We start from the raw sequence: 21,291 nt of genomic DNA on the forward strand, positions 1-21,291 counted from the left end.
TTAGTTAAGCCCTTGAGAGTTTGTGGAGTGTTTTTATTTGAAGTGGAGTCCAAAAGTCAAAAACCTCTTGTGACAATTTTGCATTTTTTTATTTAATACAAAATTTCCATTACTAATTATATTATCGTGTGAAAAGTAAATTTTTAAAAATATCAAATGTATAATTTATTTATTTATCACACATTTATAATGAAACCCTTTTTTTCACATAGCCATGATACAGTGCCCCTGGAGCTGATAGGGTCAAGGGCCTAACAGCAGCATCTTGGCAGTGCTGGGGCTTGAACCCCCAACCTTCTGATCAATAACCCAGAACCTTAACCACTGAGCCACCACTCCACTACTCACCATATCTCTCTTTACTTCAATGACAGTATGCACTCGAGCTGATGAGAACAACCTGAAAATCATGTTAATCATCAGGATTTTAACAACACGCTCTCATAACAATATGTCCCTTTAGCGACTTTTTGCCTACGCCAACAAAACGTCACTCTTTGTACATACTTTAAATGTCCCTGTGATACCATATTCAACTAATTTTGGAGGATTTTAATACTTTACCCAAATTGAATTGAATTGAAAATACTGTCATCATTTACTTTATTCATTGCATTCATTTTTTTTGTTTGCTGTGGGACACAAAGGGAGTTTTCAGAATGTCAGAATTCATAAAATTTGAAAAACACAGTAAAATGATACAGAAAATAATCCATGCTATTTTTGCACTGTATTCCGGACCTTGTGATGCCATGAGATGTCTTTGTAAGAGAAACAGATCTAAACTTAATCTAAATCTTGCAACAGTCAACACCCCCATCCGCTGTATCACTAAAATCCCGCTCACATTTACGAAAGCTTTGACGTCAGTGATGTCAAGTGCTATTGGCTCTTGTGTGTCTTGTGACCAATTGTGACATTTTAATGATTGGATGTATAATTTTGAATTATTTGTGTCTAGTTTTTGTCTTCATTATGAGAATGCCCTGGATTTAAGAATGTTCCCAAGAGAATCTCGTGTGCTTCAGTGGAAGCAAGGAAATCTTATATTTGATTAGTTAACAGTAGAAACTTTTTTTTTCATCTTTTTTCCCCTCCCCTTTTCTCCCCAATTTGGAATGCCCAATACCCAATGCGCTCTAGGTCCTCATGGTGGCATAGTGACTCGCCTCAATCTGGGTGGCGGAGGACGAATCTCAGTTGCCTCTGCATCTGAGACCATCAGTCCGCGCACCTTATCACGTGGCTCGTAGAGCGTGTTACCGTGGAGACATAGCACGCGTGGAGCTTCACGCTATTTTCCGCAGCATCCACACACAACTCACCACGTGCCCCACCGAGAGCGAGAACCACATTATAGCGACCACGAGGAGGTTAACCCAACGCGACCCTACCCACCCTAGCAACCGGGCCAATTGGTTGCTTAGGAGACCTGGCTGCAGTCACTCAGCATGCCCTGGATTCAAAATTGCGACTCAAGGTGTGGTAGTCAGCGTCTTTACTTGCTGAGTTACCCAGGCCCCCCAATCGAGTAGAATCTTAAATATCTTAGTTTCATTTTATATCAAAATGTTTCTTTGTTTAATTTTTTCATTTATTTTCAGGACTCCAGATAAAAACTCCGAGATTTTCAAAGCGGTCTCAGACTTTTGACTCAGCCTTTCCGGCAAAGGCAAACTAATGCTTGCTTGTCTCTGTTTCTCTCACATACATGCATTTTTTCTCCATATCTTTCTCACTTTACATCCCAGCGTGAGGCCCAGATATGTCTGCGCGTCTGTGAATTCCCACTGCACCGCAGTGGTGTTTGAGTGATGGGAGAACAGCACGTTACTGCATTAGCCAAAAACTCAACAAAATCTCGCACACCTCTGACGGCAGAAAACAGCATCTCGCAACAGGCTGTCCTCAACATGTCAATGTGATTTTCAGCTCTCGGCCTGATTTCAACACTACAGCTTTTGAGAAATGGCCAAATTCAGCGATACAAAAAAGGCATCAATGCAAGAACACATTTCTATTTATAAATCATACTATAAATCATAATCATATAGAATCTAGCTATGACCAAATTCCAGATTTCATGATGTATCGCATCATTTAGGAGAGAACTGTATATCGAATTGTTGTCAGAGCAAATACTTACACTCCATACTTACACAGCAATACATTCTGGTGATGTGAATTAAAACACATCAACTAAAACCTCAGTAAACAGTCAAAGTATGTTTTTAATACACATTTGAGTGATTTTGAGAACAAAGAGTTCAGTTTACACAATTTAAAAAAATTAAATAAAAAATAATAGTTCTCTTCACAAATGTCATGTCAAAAATATTCAACCCCCAAAGTCAATCATTTGTGGAGCATCCTTTACCCTTAATAACATCAAATAAATGTTTCAGGTAAGTTCTCGGGCTTCAGTTCTCTATTAGAATTTTTACACATTTCTCATGAGCAAAAGCTTCCAGCTCATTGACATTCTTTGGTTTCTGTGCTGCTTCCTTGAAATCCCAACAAAGATTTGCAATGGGATTTTAATGATGGACTGAAAGAGCCATTTAAGGACATTCCATGACCTATCCCTGAACCAGATTTTAGACAACTTTGATGTATCCTTGGTGTTATTGTCTTGCTGGAAAGTCCAGTGATCACCGAGCTTCAATTTACACACTGAAGGCATCACATTTTTCATGCCAAAATGGCCTGATACCTGAAAGAATCCATGGCGTCAGTCACCTTGTCATCTTACGCCAGACATACTGCTGACCCATGGGTCTAAAACTCATTTTCAGTTTAGTGTCATACGTGTTTATTGTTCAATGTCATGTTTAACATTTCTCTTGTGTGGTGGTGGTGTAGTGGATTAAAGCACTGAAATAATAAGCAGAAGGTTGTTGGTTCAATCCCCACAGCTACCACCATTGTGTCCTTGAGCAAGGCACTTAACTCCAGGTTGCTCCAGGGGGATTGTCCCTGTAATAAGGGCACTGTAAGTCACTTTGGATAAAAGTGTCTGCCAAATGCATAGATGTAAATGTGAAATGTCTTGTGTAGTTGGAGTGTGCTCGTGTATCTGTAGTTACCTGCCTGCTTGCTGTTGCTCTCACCAGGCTTGTTGGATCAGCCAGTGCTGGGAGTGCCTTTCTGTGATTTTTCTGTGTGGCCTAGGTAGCTCAGCGAGTAAAGACACTGACTATCACACCTGGAGTCACGAGTTTGAAGCCAGGGGTGCTGAGTGACTCCAGCCAGGTCTCCTAAGCAGCCAAATTGGCCTGGTTGCTAGGGAGGGTAGAGTCACATGGGGTAACCTCCTCATGGTCGCTATAATGTGGTTCGCTCTCGGTGGGGAGCATGGTGAGTTGTGTGTGGATGCTGCAGAGAATAGCGTGAAGCCTCCACACACGCTACATCTCTGCAATAACGCGCTCAACAAGCCATGTGATAAGATGTGTGGGTTGACAGTCTCAGACGAGGAGGCAACTGAGATTTGTCTTCCGCCACCCGGATTGAGGCGAGTCACTACACCACCACAAGGACTTAAAGCACATTGGGAATTGGGCATTCCAAATTGGGGAGAAAAATAAAATAAAAAATTGGACATAACTTTACACAGATAAGGTTAGTAAGCGATTGTATCACTCTTAAATCACATTAACACACATATTGTTTATTTCTTGTGGCTATACTTTTGAAACAGAGAGTATTTTAACTTTTACAGTTTGGCCCCATTGACTTCCATGGATCCTAGTAAATGTTTGCAGGGCAAACTTTGATAGACCATGGCAAATATAATTTTTGTCTATCCATTTGCTCTAACATCAAAAGAAAAAATGCCAAAATTAAGTTTCCACTACTTTCCAAATGAAGAAAAAAATTGAGAGCAATGGATTACAACAGTCAGCAGCAGAATTAGAAACTTTATCGCATCTGTGGTAACTCGATTTTTTTAATTAATTCCAGGGTAATATAATACAAAGTACGTTATTTACACTTAATAATTTAAAAATTGCAAATATAAAAAGTTTTCTAGATTTACACTGCTAAATAAGGCGGAAACACATTGTCACAGCCTGTGAAAAGAGTCTTTGTAAGTGCATAACTGTAACCCAGATTTTTTTAATTAATTTTTTTTTTTAAGAAAAGGAGCCACAAGTCTCAATTAATGTTTGTGGTAGTCAACATTATGCCACAAATGCTGCTGATTGAGCTTGACTTGTATATACCTTGAACAGGACTGACTTAAAATGAGGTGAAGAAAAGCAGTTTCTTTATAATTTGGGTGACGAATAAAATTAGGCCTACCTAAAATTATACAGTATATAAGATGAGGGCTGAAATCGACTGAAATTGACAATATTTTAATAAATATCTGGCGGTGATGATAAGAACACTGACACTGGCCAACTAAATATTAATCTATATTTATATAGACATTTATTCTACTGTATATTATTATCTGAGGACAGTTGGTTAGTGAGTGATAATGAAATGTCATAACTTTGATTTAAAAAAATTACATTGAATTGTACAGTTAAGAACATTGTATCATCTCTGTTGAATTTGGGAGTTAGTCAGTAAATTTTAGTCCAATAGGATAACATTAACTAGCATTTTCAGGCCAAAGTTAATCCTCTTCGGGTCAAAATGACCAGAACACAACATAAGGGTTAAGAACATTGTGAATGAATGAATGAATGAATGTTGCATTTATATAGCGCTTTTTCTGACACTACACTCAAAGCGCTTTACACAGTGAACAGGGGACTCTCCTCAACCACCACCAGTGTGCAGCATCCACCTGGATGATTCAACGGCAGCCATAGTGCACCAGTACGCCCACCACACACAAGCTATTGGTGGAGAGGAGAGAGTGGAGTTATTGAGCCAATTAATGGATGGGGATTATTAGGAGGCCATGATTGAGAAGGGCCAATGGGGGAATTTGGCCAGGACACCGGGGTTACACCCTTACTCTTTACTAGAAGTGCTCTGGGATTTTTAATGACCACAGAGAGTCAGGACCTCAGTTTAACGTCTCATCCGAAGGACAGTGCCTTTTTACAGTATAATGTCCCCGTCACTATACTGGGGCATAAGGACCCACACAGACCGCAGGGTGAGCACCCCCTGCTGGTCTCCCTAATACCTCTTCCAGCAGCGACCTTAGTTTTCCCCATGAGGTCTCCCATCCAGGTACTGGCCAGGCTCAACCCTGCTTAACTGTACAGTATCATCTCTGTTGAATTTCAGAGTGTAACTGTTTCTATTTTCACAACCTGTGATGGTTTTCATATTTTATTTTATATTGCCAAAATTATTCACAAATAATGCTTTTTTCCCACTCAAAAATGGAGGTGCATAAGCTCAAGTCAATGAGACCTACAATCAATAAGTTCCAAAAGAAATGCAAAACCTGTGCTAATATTTGGAGATAATATACCATAATGAGAGATTTATAAGCAATTTTTATAGGCCGGTCATTTTTGACTGGGAACACCAAAAGTGGAACAAGGTGGAACATTAAATAAAAAAATAATAAAAATTATAAATATATAATTCAGTAAGCAAAGTCAGTAAGTTTTAGTCCAATAGGATAACATTAACTAGCATTTTCAGGCAAAAGAAAATCCTCTTGGGGTCAAAATGACCAGAACACAACATGAGGGTTAAGAACTGTTTCTATTTTCACAACGTGTGTGATGGTAAGATCCCGTTATTGCCACGTGTGCAAATCAATCTCTCGTCCTCTCACACACTTCAGAGACACAGAGGAGTGTTTTGTGGATCCGGTTGGCTCAGCTCGGCCGTGAGTGGACTGTTACCGAGTGTTCTGACGGCGGAGGGAGGGACACGCAGTCCGGATGCTCCTTCATACATCAACGACTCCAATGCGGTGCCAAGTGTTTCTAATTCCGTTTCTGCGCCCGATTCCCGCAGGATGCAGTTTGGGTGGAAATGAGCCGATGAAATAAACGTAGGCGGGATCCCGTCTGCATTCGGTACCGGATTTATGACGAGCTACATCGAGCGAAAAATTGGAAATATATCTGTGTTCTGAAGAAACTGGATGGGCTGAATTGCCGGTGTGAATGGACGCATTGTCCTTGCGTCTCCGCCGTGCAAGGTGTTCTTTATTGGAAGGGATTTGATCGACATTTCTCCCTCAAAGGGTCTTATTTTAAAGTACTCAAGGAAACGATATAACACACTTTAAACCTCATATTATCAGTCTGACCGGAGCTGCTTCAGAAGTATTTTTCGAATGACTCCTCCTGTGTTTTTGGGGAGCTTATAAGACTCGTTTTGGATTAAATCAACTTTAAATTGATGATCAATTTTGGACGGGAGGTCTGTTTTGATGGGATTTCAAAGATCTCTCCAATCAAATGAGCCGTTTGGGATACATTCTGCATTTGGATGAGATTGTCCTGCTCCATTTAAAACGTTTATTATTGTAAAAACATTAAGCATCACATTTATCCCAGTGAGAACATTGTTACGGGACTCTGGACCCAGAGGAGGAGATTTAGACATCATCTTTGAAGATCTTGGACATCTTTGTGCTGCTCTGAACTTGGGAATCGTTTGGATGCTGCGGGACAGAGGTAACACACTTGTTTCTGACATTTCTGCGTGTTAAATAGCAAAACATGCTGAAAACATGCTGTGATTCAATTGTTTGGCTATATACATTGATTTGTAGCAACAGCCTGCCTTTACCAAAATGCCAGCCCACTGTTTACTAACTCTAAAGGACAGAGATTTGATTTATGACATATTGCGCTATTGTATTGGTTATGATGTGTTGTTTTATTCATATTATTATGTAAACTAAGGTGTCAAGAAAACAAACATATTTTTTAAGGGATTTGGGGATATTTGGAGGTTTGGATACTCAATGCGCTTCGGCCCTGGGCAAAAAAATCCTCTTGGGTTCAGAGAGGAATCAATTGTGACCCTACTTGATAAACTGAAAAGGCTATTTTAGGAACCGATCGAATAGGATGATCATCTTAGAATCCTTTAGGATTAGTTCCCATTCCTATATTATGATAGAAATTCCAACAGGGATCTTTTATGCATTCCTTCACATGTTTTGACTGGGGTCAGGACGTCGTTGTGCGCATTAGAGACCCTTATGTGAGAGTTAATGATAAAACTGATTTGAGGAATGTGGGATTGCTGTTGTTGTCAGACAATCCTGAATCGACTCCTTGTCGTGTTATGTTGAGTTAGCAGCTTCTGATAGACCATTGGAAATACCCATACCTCTGGTCATTAGCAGCCAAACTAATGGCAGTTTTTGCAGATGAGACACAGCTGGGATAAGCAATCATGGCCAGTGGTTATATAAGGTATGTAAAATGAGTTGTGCTTTTGGAAGAATGATGGTGCTTGTTAGAAGGACAGGTGGGGATTGCTGCATTTGTCAGTAATGCAGAGAATTTTGGCACAGTAAAACAGCGTGTAGGATTGTTTAGTGATCAAATAAACGGATGCAGAATGAGTCCCGGAGCTCCCGGTGCTGGTTTGGGGTGTGTCTGCGGAGAGAGCGCCAAGAGAAGCAGCGGCCGCTGGGGGCCACTGGCACATAACACACACTCACAGCCCAGATAAACTGGACGTGCTGAAGGCAGAAGCCTGGCCCCCCATTGCCTCCCACCCCACTCCCACTGTAAAAAAATTCTTGGAACCTGGCTGAAGGGCCCAGAAACCATAACGGATTCCTAATAGATTCTTAATAAGCCATCTAAACAGTGGCCTCAAAGCATTTGGACACCTGAGCCAAACTTAAAAATGTTATTGCATGACTGTGTCTTAGGGGTCACAAATGCAATACAAAAAAAAAAAAAATATATCCCCTTTTCTCCCAATTTGGAATGCCCAATTCCCACTACTTATTAGGTCCTCGTGGTGGCACGGTTACTCACCTCAATCTGGGTGGCGGAGGACAAGTCTCAGTCGCCTCCGCTTCTGAGACCGTCAATCTGTGTATCTTATCACGTGGCTCGTTGTGCATGACACCACGGAGACTCACAGCATGTGGAGGCTCATGCTACTCTCCGCGATCCATGCACAACTTACCACACGCCCCATTGAGAGTGAGAACCACTAATCGCGACCATGAGGAGGTTACACCATGTGCAGTGGCGGTTCTAGCTTGTATGGCGCTCTGGGCAAAACCCACTTCAACACACCCCCAAATTTGTTGGGGGGGGGGGTCTGTGTGGGTGCCTCGTGCCACCCCCCACAAGATGCCGCCCTGGGCAACAGCACATGTCACCCATGCCTAAATCCGCTCCTGCCCATATGACTCTACCCTCCCTAGCAACCGGGCAAATTTGGTTGCTTAGGAGACCTGGCTGGAGTCACTCAGCACACCCTGGATTCGAACTCATGACTCCAGGTGTGGTAGTCCGTGTCAGTACTCGCTGAGCTACCCAGGTCCCCATGCAATAACATTTTTAAGTTTGGCTCAAATACTTTAAGGCCACTGTTTAGATGGCTTACGTTGACATTTTCATGAATATTATCACACCATTCACCCCCCCCCCCAATCTCATTACCGCAATGCAAAAAAAGATTGTCATTATGAAATGATCATTTCTTGAAACATAAAAAATGAAATATTATTTAAATAGTTAAGTATTTATACATCATAGCAAGTATTCTCTTGGTACTGCCTTTCATTTTCACTGATTTTAATAAAAAAATCATTGTACAACAGATTTTTTTTTTTTTACTGTAATATAGTATAAAAACGACTATGTTACGGTAATGAGATTCATTGTGAAAACAATGGGAATAGTTAAAGTAAAACATCAGGACGCATTGCAAATTGGGGTAAAATGGGCTTAAGTGGCCTAAAAATAATGTCACAATGCAAAAAAAATAAATTAATAAATCTAAATGGTCCCATTGTAGTGAAATGTCAAATGATTGTGATGGCCGTTTCGGTGGCCCTCAATAGTTCATGTTTTGCTTTAAATTTATTGATGTGCACATGCTTTTGTAAGGGTAAGGTTTAGGGTTAGGGTTTATATCATTAGCCTGGTATGAAAACAAACAAAGTCCATGTTATGTCCTCACTAATGTAGTGAAACAAACATGTCCTCACTAATATAGGCCTAGTTAGGTATAGCCTAGCATGTCAAACCAACTTGTGAGGACATTTTCAGCCGTCTGCACTTCAAATTATGTTTTCTTAAAATCCACTGACAGGAATAGTTAACCCAAAAATTATAATTCTCTTAAAATTGACTCACCCTTGTACTTTCTCAAACTTGTATGACTATTTTTTGCATGGTTTGTTACATGTCTTCATGAGCTTATCTCATGAAAGTACCAAGGAGACTGCTGATGTCAAGATTCATACTGAAAAAGGAGTTACATTTTATTCTCTCACTCAAAACTGATCGTATCACTTCAGAAGACATGGATTAAACCACTCGAGTCGTAGATTACCTGTATGCTGCCTTTATGTTTTTTTGGACACTATTGATATGGATATAAACACATCATATATCCTTGGAATTATCCTAATTTGTGTTCCACAGAAGAAAGAAAGTCATAAGAGTTTGAAATGGCATAATGATGAATAAATGATGAGAGAAGTATCATTTTGGGTGAACTAGGCTATGGGTTAGAATTAGAGGTAGGAAATAGCAAATTTCATGACCCACTTAAAAATAAACTATTGGGTCTATGAGATGTCCTCACTAATATAGTCAAACAAACATGTGTGTGTGTTGGTCAGTGGGTAGCTGACATGCAGGTCTCATTAGTCAGTCTCTTTGCCCACCAGTCTGTATAGTTTGTCTTTAAAAATAGCATTCCTGACTCAAGAGTATCTCTCTCTCACACACACACACTCGTGTTAAACCCAACAGCAGTACACAGCATTCTCTGATGATTCTTTCCTCAACCCTTGCATGAGTGTGGTCTATTGTAATACTATAATTACCATGTAAACAAAAGTCTGATGAAATGTGGCATTTGTAGAGCTGCCTCCAAATTTCACAGATACATTTGAAAAATGATCATGTGATAAACAACTAGAACATGATTGGCTACAGATTTGCCAGAATAAACGGATGGATTCACTATTCTCCAGCTGCAACACGAGATGCTAGAAAAGCTCATTCAGATCAAACAAATCCATGTTTTGTGCATCTTGAGCTCTGAAACACAACATACACTGACACCCTGACTGCTGGATTAGCATGCTGATGACTGCAGAATATTTAATTCACACAGATAAACAGCTCTTGGCAATTTAACAGATTCTTTGGTCCTCGTTAATTCGCTTTATTCTCACGTGGCGTAAGTGGCTCTGTACGGTCAATGCCGATGAAATGGATTATCCTTTTCACAAGCGTGCATATTAGATTTAGTTTTAATGATAAGTAAGCTTTGGGGCTGGCTATGAAAACAGATAATAATTCTGTTCTGGTTGCGGCAACACAAACAGCCCCTGGGCTTAACGCAAAGAGTGCCTTGCTGATTGTGTTCCTATCATATTTAATTCAGACGCAGCATGTTTTTGCCATTTCTGTTGCCATTTATCACCTTTTCTAAATGGGTGGATGGGATTTTTAAGAGCATTAATGCATCACGCAAGATGCCAGTGGAACTAATAGAGTTTGCAGGTTGGTTTGCGTCGTAGAGGCTGATATTGTATGCAAGTTTGGAGCTAATTAAGATGTTTTCTCTGGTGTCAAGTGTTGGGTAGAGAGGCTGATGTTAGATTTTAATGAGCACCTGAATCGGTACAGTCCCTGTACAGAGGATTTGAAGTAATGATTCACTCGGAATTAACAAAAATCTCATCTACAGTGAAATGAGTAACAGTTTTTAAATCAGAAATGCCCCTATTTTCAGCCTGATCTCATGAACATTAAGTGACCGTGGCAAAATTTTTGCCAAAAAACAAAACACATTTGGCTGCAGTTGTTCAGTGGAATGTCCACTCTTGTCTCACGTGTCAGCTTGCGTGTTTGACTGATCTTGAACCGTGGTCTTCAGAGTCCAAAAATCCAACACTCTTTCAGCTGAGCTACCGTGGAAGTTAATCACATTGGAATAAGTGTGTAAATGTAGGTGTGTCTGTAATACAAGTGTTAAAATGTATCGTTTTTCAAATAATGCGTTATAGTAAAAGTGTTCTGATATCATAACATAGCAGTGTGTGGGTAATAGTGCGAAAAATAAGTGTTTATAAAGACATAATCAGCTGTTGAACTCGTGATTTGTGTGAAAGTGAATAAAACGCACAGTTGTTGTAGCGCCTCTAGTGTTCAATTCACCAGGAAACTGCAACAAAACGTAGAATGCTGCACGTAAAAGTCAGTTTGCAAAATGTAGTTATAGTGACGTTTATAAGACTAGGTTGCCTATTTAACTAGTCTTATTGTGCACAATGAATCAGTGCATGTTATTCCTGATGGCATGATCATTTTTTACCTTTGCAGGGTAAAGTTTCACCAGCAAAGACATCCCTAAGCCCTATTACTTTTCAACCCGTCTTCTTTAACCAGCTGGCTCCATTCTGATATGCATTGGGAACTTTACTCGATCAAGTCGATTCCAAATGGATAACATGAAGTTGTGGCCCTATATACGGTATATTCCCATTGAATACCCTGTTTTACTAGGAAATACATCCGATTACTTCCATCATACTCAGGGTTAGGGATTTGTTCTAATTCATGTTGCGTGCACTTGTTGGAAATGATGTTGGCAGAAACACAAATGGTGCAAAGACATCTTCTCAAATAACTATACAAAAGCATAATTTATGAAGCTCATGAGTGGTTTTTCCAAGGCTGGTTTTTCTCATAATTCTGCAATAAGAGTCTTTTGTATTCACGCTGCTCGTTTCCAGTGTTGACTGAAGGCGAGGCATTTATCTATGTTGGTTATTGGCTGATGAGGCATCAAGGAAATGCTTTAAGCTGCTTTGTGAAATGCAAAAACCGCTTTTAGCGGAGGATAAGAGAGAGATAATATCAGATAAATCCTGGGGCCTGCGTTAGCATGCAGCATTAGCCGTTTAATAGCATGTGGATTGCGTTTTGACAGAGAGGGATCAGATGGCCGCCAGCCGTTTACTGCAGCTCTGTCTTAATCGTTGACAGTTAGCAGTTGTTTAAGATGCTAGCAGAGACAGATCGTGGAAACATTGTGCAGGCTTTTTTGATATTCTGGGCACAAATTCCCCTATGGCTGCAACAGAAGTCTGCAATGGGTTGATAACTCGCTCGCTGTCAGTTCCTGTCGCGGATGGCGAGGGAAGCTACATGTTCTGCTTCAGAAGCTCTTCTCTGTCTTGGTACATTTTGGCACTTTAGGAATGATTTAGAAGTTCTGCGGGAAAACATTGACATTTTCCAGAGGCGGTAAGAGAGAGGCAACTAATTAAGATAGAAAAAGACAAATATATTAATGTGCTGTTTGCTGGATGGAAGTAGGGGTGAGTCATAGTATCACAGTAATGATATATATCACAATATGGGCTTGTTAATTTTGCTGGAAAAATGTAGCTTTTTACCAGTTATTTCCTGTACTTTAATATATAGATTTGACTGTTTATACTGTCACATGGTAAACCGTCTTACCACCCAGCACTACTTGGAGGGATGGATGTAATGAAAGAGAGCAACAGGAGACAGATAGAGAGAGAGGGAACTGCAGGAGGGCAAAAAGGAGAAATTGAGATGCAGAATAAATGCAATGGTCGCATGGCTGTTGAGCTGTCAAGCAGGCGGTTTACAGGGAGAGTCAATCTGTCCTTGAGCTTTACCAATCCGCAGGGTATGTCACGCCTGTCAAAGATGCCATTCATGTGGAAATGAGTGTGAAGGAAAGAAAAAAAAGAACTCCAGGTTCACTTTGACACGTGTCTGTTTCCTGCAGCCAATATAAATCCAGAGGGGAGCACAGAGAGAGACAGATACACCTTTGATAGAGTCCTAGTGTTAGTGCCCAATCTGCCCTGTTCCCACTGAAGCAAAGGTGGAGCTGGATTGGATCTGCTGGTCTTGAATCGGGTTAGGGTTAGGGTTAGGGTTGGTATTTTTGTGCAAGCATGCGGCAAATTTAGGCGCAAGTGGGTTTGGCAAAATTGCGCACGCAAAGCGCTAATGGGCTGGGTCAAATGCAATCTATTTCTGAGGTTATTCTCCGGTTATTGCATCATCTGCATCCTGTTTTATAGTTCATTCCCTCAAGCACCAGTGATATAAACAACGACAGCACATTAATAAGAAGTTTGTTGTGTAAATGGACTGTATGCAATGAATCAGAAGCTTGTTGAATGTCAGTCATATTTTTATGACTGTGACATGCTCCTTTTATCTGCATGGAAAATGTGGTTCTTGTCAGGATTTGGATGTAGACGCCATTAAATTATACAGTAGAGAATGCTAGTATTATTAATCATTTTCATCTACTGACACACAAATCATGGCTAGTATTAACAGTGATTGTATCGGCACGCACTTCACTTCTACAGGTCGTTTTTGATTTTGAAAAATGTAATTCCTTTATTGAAACACGAAAAAATGAAACCAAAATCAATTCAAATTACACTTCAAATGAAACGAAAGTATAATCAAAATGAAGATAGCGCGAGAACTCCCACCCACGGCCACTTGGATAAGACATAGTTGTGCGTAGTGCTGCACTTTGTGCACTCAGGAAATTAGAGCCTATGTCTTGTTTTCAGAGAAATCGAACAAAAGTTAATGAGGTTTATGCTTAAAATAGAAAGAAAATAATAAACTCTTTGCCAGTCGGGTAAGAAAAATAAACTTAATTCAAAAGGAAATAAGTTCATTTTTCTTACCCAATTGGCAAATATTGTTCTGTTTTAAAGCATAAATTTATTTAAAAACAAGACTGAATGTCTTGCGTCATTTGCTGCACAAGTGTATGTATCTTGTTTAAAGGATGTTTAGATATTTTCACTGCAAAGAAAAAAATACTGAATAAAAATAGATTTGTTTTTTGTTAACAGCTCAAAAAGCAAAATAAGACTAGATCTAGCATATCATATGTGTATATGTGTGTGTGTGTGTGTGTGTGTGTGTGTGTGTGTGTGAATTAATTGCTCGATTGACCTCTAGTGACAATGCTTATATTTTGCATTATTTTATAATTTAAAGGAATATTCCGGGTTCAATACAAGTTAAGCTCAATCGACAGCATTTGTGGAATAATGTTGATAATCACAAAATATTATTTCGATTCATCCCCCAAAAATCTGGATTCCACAGGTAAACCCCCAATAATCAAAACAAGCAAGTACAGCCCCCCCCCCCCGGTATTTACACCATGATCAATGGAAACATGTAAATGCTTCACGCTGCAACCCCCCCCCCCCCCCATCTTCAAGCCAAATCAACACCCTTGCACTTACAGTGGAAGTCAATGGGGTCATTCTGTAAACATTAAAATACTCACTGTTTCAAAAGTATAGCCACAAGACATAAACAATAGGTGTGTTAAAATGATTATAGTGTGATAAAATCACTTACTAACCACATCTGTGGAAAGATATAGACAACTTTACAACTTTGCCATGACAATGTAACACTGTGAACACTAAAACAACCGTAAAAACAACGATTTAAACAACTTTACAGCTCAAATAATACACAAGTTTTAACAGAAGAATTAATGTAAGTGCTTTTATAAAATTATAAGCTTCACATTTCTGCTTTTAAACCTTCAAAAATTTATCCCATTGACTTCCATTGTAAGTGCCTCACTGGAACACAAATTTTGGCATTTTTTTAAGAAAAGGGGGGACGAGTCGAAAAACATTTTTTGTGGTAATCAATATAATGCCACAAATGCTGCTGATTGAGCTTAACTTGCATTGAACCTGGAACATTCCTTTAATTAACATATTTCATTGCAAATTATATGATCAGCAAAACAATTTCAGTTCAGTCCAATTTGAAACAAATAGGGCTGAGTACTGATACAGATTTCCCGATTCCGATTCACAAGCTCTCGACTTGATTCGATTTTGATTTGATATCGATATATATGGGTGTATTTCAGTTATGGTGTCCACTTTGCTTACAATTGAAAGAAATTCTGTCCCAGATAATGCTGTTAATTATACTGGGGACCTTCTAATTAGGTACATTATGAAAATATAAATTTGACTAATTATATATTATTAGTTTTTAATAATTTTGCTCATATTTTAGCTTTTGAAAATAAACAAATCCACATGTTCCATCAATAAATATGATATTATATTGCATATATGATATTTTGTTATATGTTTACTGTTTACATGCATAATTTGTGCTATTTACAAGTATTTAAATTGATTTGTTGCTCACATGCTTAAAACCGATACTGTTTCTTTAAGAAAACTGGCAGTTCTGTAAAGAGCATCTGTAATTGTTAGCATATTAATGAGAGAGGACTCGTATGGCTTTTAGAATAAAATTTTTTGTTGTTGTTGTTTTTGATCAACAACCGATTGTAAACAACAGAAATGGTATTAACCTCTTAAACCCGGAGGGACCTGGTACCGGCACCTCTAGGGGGCGCTGATCATGAAAAAAATATAATAGTAATTCTCAAGTATTTGCTTGATCTGCACATATAAGGTGTCGTTTTAAAGCTTAGACGCTTATCTTTACAATGAATATTGCTGATCTGACCAATTCTAAAAAACACTTTTAAATTAGCTGATAAAGTAGATCTGTTCCTTTTTTTAAAAATTGCAAATTTGCGATAACAACAATCATATAAAAACAACCAGTAAAAAGATTAAAAAAGATCACAGCCATGTGTTATATATCTTTGGAAAGGTCTTGATTAGTAGAATATAAAGAGCAAATTTGTTTCATTCATAGACCAAACCACAGTGAGTAATAGCATGTGAAATCCAAATGTATTTATCAAAAAAAGGATAAACAGCCTTTTCATCACATTTTGATTTATTACTTCATGAAAAATAAACATCATATAGAAAATGACCTATCATAATAACTTACAGCTGGCGATGCTGAATCAAACAAGCCCTCACTCGATGTCATATGTTATGGAAATCCAGAGATATAACTCAAAGAGTGTCCTGAAATCTACCAAAGGCCAGCGCAAATATGGATCGCTATAGAAACGGTATTATAATGTCCCACTGAAACACGATTCTTCGCTTCATAGATGTCAGATCACTCTCATTGGATCATTAGAGAGTAGGGGTGTGCAGCGACGCTTTTATCTGTATCTGTATTTATTACTATGCCAAAATATCTGTATCTGTAACTGTATTCGGATAGAACCGGATGTGGGCGTGAGTGTGTCAAACCTAAAATTAAAATGTAACTCTCTTACATTTATAGTTTCTATAAACAAAATATGCCTCAGATAGGCCTATTTATTAATAATAATAATAATAATAATAATAATAGTAATTATTATTATTGCATCCGATGCATGACAGTCTTCATTTGAACAATCTTGATATTGATTCTTAAAACCCAAGATTGATCTTTTACTTTGAGCTCAACCCCTTTACAGCGAGAGGGAATCACTCGCATTTGTAACCAAATTTTGCACAATGCGAAATTATCAATGATCAGCTGCTGGCTGGTCAATGTTCAGATTTCATTCCACAGTGATTGTGTAATATAGTGGGGAAGAAGTTCTGCACCATGTTGAGAGTGGTTTGAATCCTTCCAAGTGTCAGACGAGATCCATTTGTCATTGAATAATGTCCCTTTTAACCCCTTACACCCTGAAGGCATTTTGACGGATTTCCACTAAAATGGCATACCCAAAAATTTGAGCTTATAATTGTAAAAATATTTGCAAAGAACGTCAGTTGCATGGTATCAATGAGTGACGATGTTGTGCAATACCTTTTGTTGAAAGAAAACAACATTTGATTATGAAAAATAGATCTCGATTCCCAGATAGGGGTACAGTCGGGCATGCAACACAGTGAATGAATCATGCATTGTGAACCTTAACTGAGTTACCCTCATGGCGCAGCCGTCACGCTGTGAAACGCGTGATCACCTACCATGAACTACGAGAGCCGAATGCACTATTGAAATGAAATATTGGCTCTTGAATTTGATATTGATGCAGATGAGGGTTATGATGAACAGACAACATTGGCAACAGAAAGCCTAAGACCCATAAACCATCCTCTAAATGCATTTGATGGATATGATTGAGAACTTGGCTTATTTCTAAAGGGGAACAGCTGCTGCCTTATGGTGATGATTTTGACGGACTTGGCGAGGAGCACACTCCTTCCAGCACCGGGTCATGCATTCCGATTGCGGTAGATGTGGTGGCTCGACTGAGGGATGTCTCCTACGTGACTGAGATCTGGATGAAGATCTGGATTTGCTGATCGTTTACTCCCTGTGGGTTTGATGCGGGACAGAAGGTTGAAATAGAGCGGCGGGATTGTTGGGGAGGGAAGGCGGGCTTCCCAAGATGATATGTGAACTGGTTCACCTGTGGAGATGCCGTTAACATGTCTATTATCACTCCAAGAGGGCCGTGATCCCACTGAGACTATGAAAATTGCAGACGTGTGCTGTGGTGAAGGCGGGCTTCCCAAGATGGGAGGAGCTGCTAATCCTGGATAAAAAGTAAGGAGCAAGTGACTAAATCCAAGTCCAGAGCTGGATATTAGCTCGTCGGGGAGTGAATCTGACTCGACGTCAGATATAGTGAGTTATAGAATGATGTTGCCACACTGAAACAGCAATGTGATAGACTTATAAAGCGATGGCTGATGCATGGTTGGCTAGGAGTTGCCTAAATAATGGTGCGATGATGTACAGCTTTGAGTCTTCCTGCTAGAACTACGCAGTGCTTACATATGTCGCACAGTATAGCTCTGCTTGACCACAGTATTTAATTTTCCGTTTTATTGTTTTGAACGTGCCGGTTCGATGTCAGTTTGAGTTCAGACTGAGAAGATGAGAAGAGCTCGACCTCCTCAGGCAGAAAATGCTAATTTCATTTGAGATGCTCCTCGATCTCTCATTCATTCAACCCTCCATCTTCTCATTTCCCAAATGCATGAGTTAAATTCTTGAATTAATTCCCATGAAAACCAAATTATTTCCCAAGAGCACTTGTTTTAACAAATATTAATTAAAGTATATTCCTCATTTGCATAGTGGCTTCTAAACTGAATAGCATCACTAAAAGTTATTTAAAGAAGAAAATTACAGTCATATCTGTGGCACAAGTTATTATGCTTTCCCACATTGTGTTCAACACACACACACAAATAATTATTGTACAAACAACCAGATATGCACAAAGACACACAAGTCCATGTGTGTTTTCTGAGTGTCACTGGCTGTGAATGTTAGGCTTAATGTCCATGTGTTCCTGACACCTAATTGTGGCTACCACAGTCTTTTAATCAAACCAGCTCATTCTGGCAGAACCTCAGCGGGCGACTGCAGACAAGAGCTTTTGGTGCAGATCCAAGTCTGTTTGACGCCAGAGTTTGGTTCATTTGTACGTCTGTTTCCGCTTGAAAAGGTTGCCTGTGGTTCAGTTAATGTGGACTCCAGCATGGTTCACAATTAGTATGAACACTTATTTTAACCTTTTAAAGGTGTCAAATCAGGGTATCCATGCAGAAAATCCCAGTTAAAACCATCTTCTGATGGAAGCTGACTTTAACTGCTTCTAGCTGATACAAGATGCTAATTTATGGTCATTATCTAGTACAAGCTTGTCGGGATAGTAGAGATGGGCTTATCAAGTAATTTTGAAGTCAATTACTCTAACCCATAAAAAAGTTGTAATCGATCATATGACACATACTGTACATGAAATGTATATTTTGTTTTGATCACAAACGTTACTTAGAGTAGTTTCAAAATAAGATAACTTCAACTAATTTTGCCTTTCTTTTGAAAAAAATTAAATAAACATAATGCTTTAATTCAGTTCTCATTACATTTCATTGCAATTTCAGGGTTCCCTACGGCAGGCAATTGCACAAAGGAAAATCAGTTTGCAATTTTTCAAGTAGTATTTTTAATAGTCGATTACATGTGCACATCCCTACTAGATAGTTGATCATCTGGACTACCAGCTGATGGCACCGAGGACAACAAGGAAGACCATCTTCATTACGCTGGATAGAGCTGGTAGACCACCTTGTACCGGCAACAATTCCACCATTAAAAAATAAATAAGCTGGTATGATCTGGTTAAGCAAACAGGAATGACTTGTTCAACATGTTCAACAAAACACTGATATGAAAAATCAAGAAACAGGAATCCCATCCTTTTTTGATCAGTTACCATTCTTTTTCCAGGCATTTTTGAAAAATAATTCAAAAAGCATTTTATTCAGACCAATTTGTAAATGAATCATTTAGACTGATTTTGGAACTGTTTCGATTAAGGAAGTTTTTTTTTTTTTTTTTTTATCTCCTTTTCTCCCAATTTGGAATGCCCAATTCCCACTACTTAGTAGGTCCTCGTGGTGGCGTGGTTACTAACCTCAATCCGGGTGATGGAGGACAAGTCTCAGTTGCCTCCGCTTCTGAGAACGTCAATCCGTGCATGACACCACGGAGACTCACAGCATGTGGAGGCTCATGCTACTCTCCACGATCCACGCACGACTTACCACACGCCCCATTGAGAGCGAGAACAACTAATCACGACCATGAGGAGGTTACCCCATGTGACTCTAGCCTCCCTAGCAACCGGGCCAATTTGGTTGCTTAGGAGACCTGGCTGGAGTCACTCAGCACGCCCTGGATTCGAACTCGTGACTCCAGGAGTGGCAGTCAGTGTCAATACTCGCTGAGATACCCAGGCCCCCTCGACTAGGGATGTTAATGAAAAATCGATAATATTTATTTGTCGTTAATAATTTGATAGATTTAGATTGTCATTGTTGATTAATCAGTTATACCACAAAAATGCATTTAGATCATGCCAGCAGACAGATATAAGACTGTCTATACAGTCATTCGCCACTACAGCTTGAATCTGTATCTTCTATTCAAGTTACTATTAACAGTAATACATCAGCAGTATTAAACAATTCACAGATTTATACTAAATATCCTGAATGTATTAAAAATACACTGAACACTGATACACTGAGCAGGCTACACATATATCAGTGGATGTTTCATGTTTACACTAATTTTTCTCTGATGCAATGATGATGTTTTTATGTTTGCATTAAAACAAGAACCTCGAACTAAGAAGAGTCTGCAAGCAAAAAGGGAAGGCGACAGAGCCCGTAATAATAAAACATGAAACAACATCGGCCTGTCTTTTTCCAGAGGTGGCGACAACTCTTTAAAACCGACCCAGAGGGGGAGTTTTTGTTGCTGGACAGGTAAGATATTTTATTGGACCGATAGTTCGTCAGGAAGCTTTCTTAGTGCAGTAGTTCGTTAGATAGTGTTAGTCACTCTAATGGGCATTATATTATGGATTGTGGTACTGCAGTGCTTGATTATACTTTCGAGCAAGGACAATGAAAAAAAAAAAACCTTTATGCTGGTAACAACAACAATCTCTAAACCAGTTACTACCTTGGTCTATTTGTCTGCTAGATAAGATATAATAGTTTCCACCATTTGCCTTTATCTGATATGACTAGCAATCGTTGTCTAATGTCTTAGTTGCCTAACTTTTGTAACGTTGTTTATTTTGAAACAATTGTTTTCAATAAGTCAAAACAACAGCGGAAGATACTGTATGCTACTCACCTGCTCATAAGACATATTTTTCAGATATCCGTCTTTTTCTTCCTTTCGTTATTTATTTACTTATTTTATTGAGGGGAGGGGGCGAGTTTTGTTGCTATTAGCAACTGATAAGTTGATCACCTGTAACCATGGTTACACCGGTACTCCCTCAAACCATCAGATTCATCCGCGCAGAAGAGCAGAGCCAAAGCCCAACTCGCCTAATTACCAAAACAGTGTTCCTCCGCAAGTTACTTGCAGTTTTATGCTTCAACCACTAGAGGGCCAAAAGCTACATAGTGTAGCTTTAAAGGTTTCCCATGAATGTAGCAATCCAAAAGAAAACTATTTACATGAGATTATTGATCATTGAAATTATTGCATTTTTCTCCGGTCTAGACGTCAAAGCGTAAACTGATGTGCACAGAAAACGTGCAGATTCAATAAGCTGACAGAACATCGAAAACAGTGTCATATATAGAAGAAAATCAGGTTAACAGGCAAAGCTGTTTATGACAACAACACTGTTTAACGTATTTACATGACCTTACTTGTT

The 21,291-nt window shown here is 39.1% G+C and overlaps 1 protein-coding gene across 1 annotated transcript in view; it reads left to right on the forward strand.

Moving 5' to 3' along the window:
- The first annotated feature begins 6,472 nt into the window (after positions 1 to 6,472).
- LOC127429925 (leucine-rich repeat and fibronectin type III domain-containing protein 1-like) overlaps positions 6,473 to 21,291 on the forward strand; it is a 165,591-nt gene continuing 150,772 nt past the window's right edge. The window contains exon 1 of the mRNA XM_051679289.1: positions 6,473 to 6,608. The gene's annotated coding sequence lies outside the window, so the exon portion shown is untranslated. The remainder of the gene's footprint in view (positions 6,609 to 21,291) is intronic.

This window comes from Myxocyprinus asiaticus, chromosome 39, assembly GCF_019703515.2.
Source record: "Myxocyprinus asiaticus isolate MX2 ecotype Aquarium Trade chromosome 39, UBuf_Myxa_2, whole genome shotgun sequence".
NCBI lineage: Eukaryota > Metazoa > Chordata > Actinopteri > Cypriniformes > Catostomidae > Myxocyprinus > Myxocyprinus asiaticus.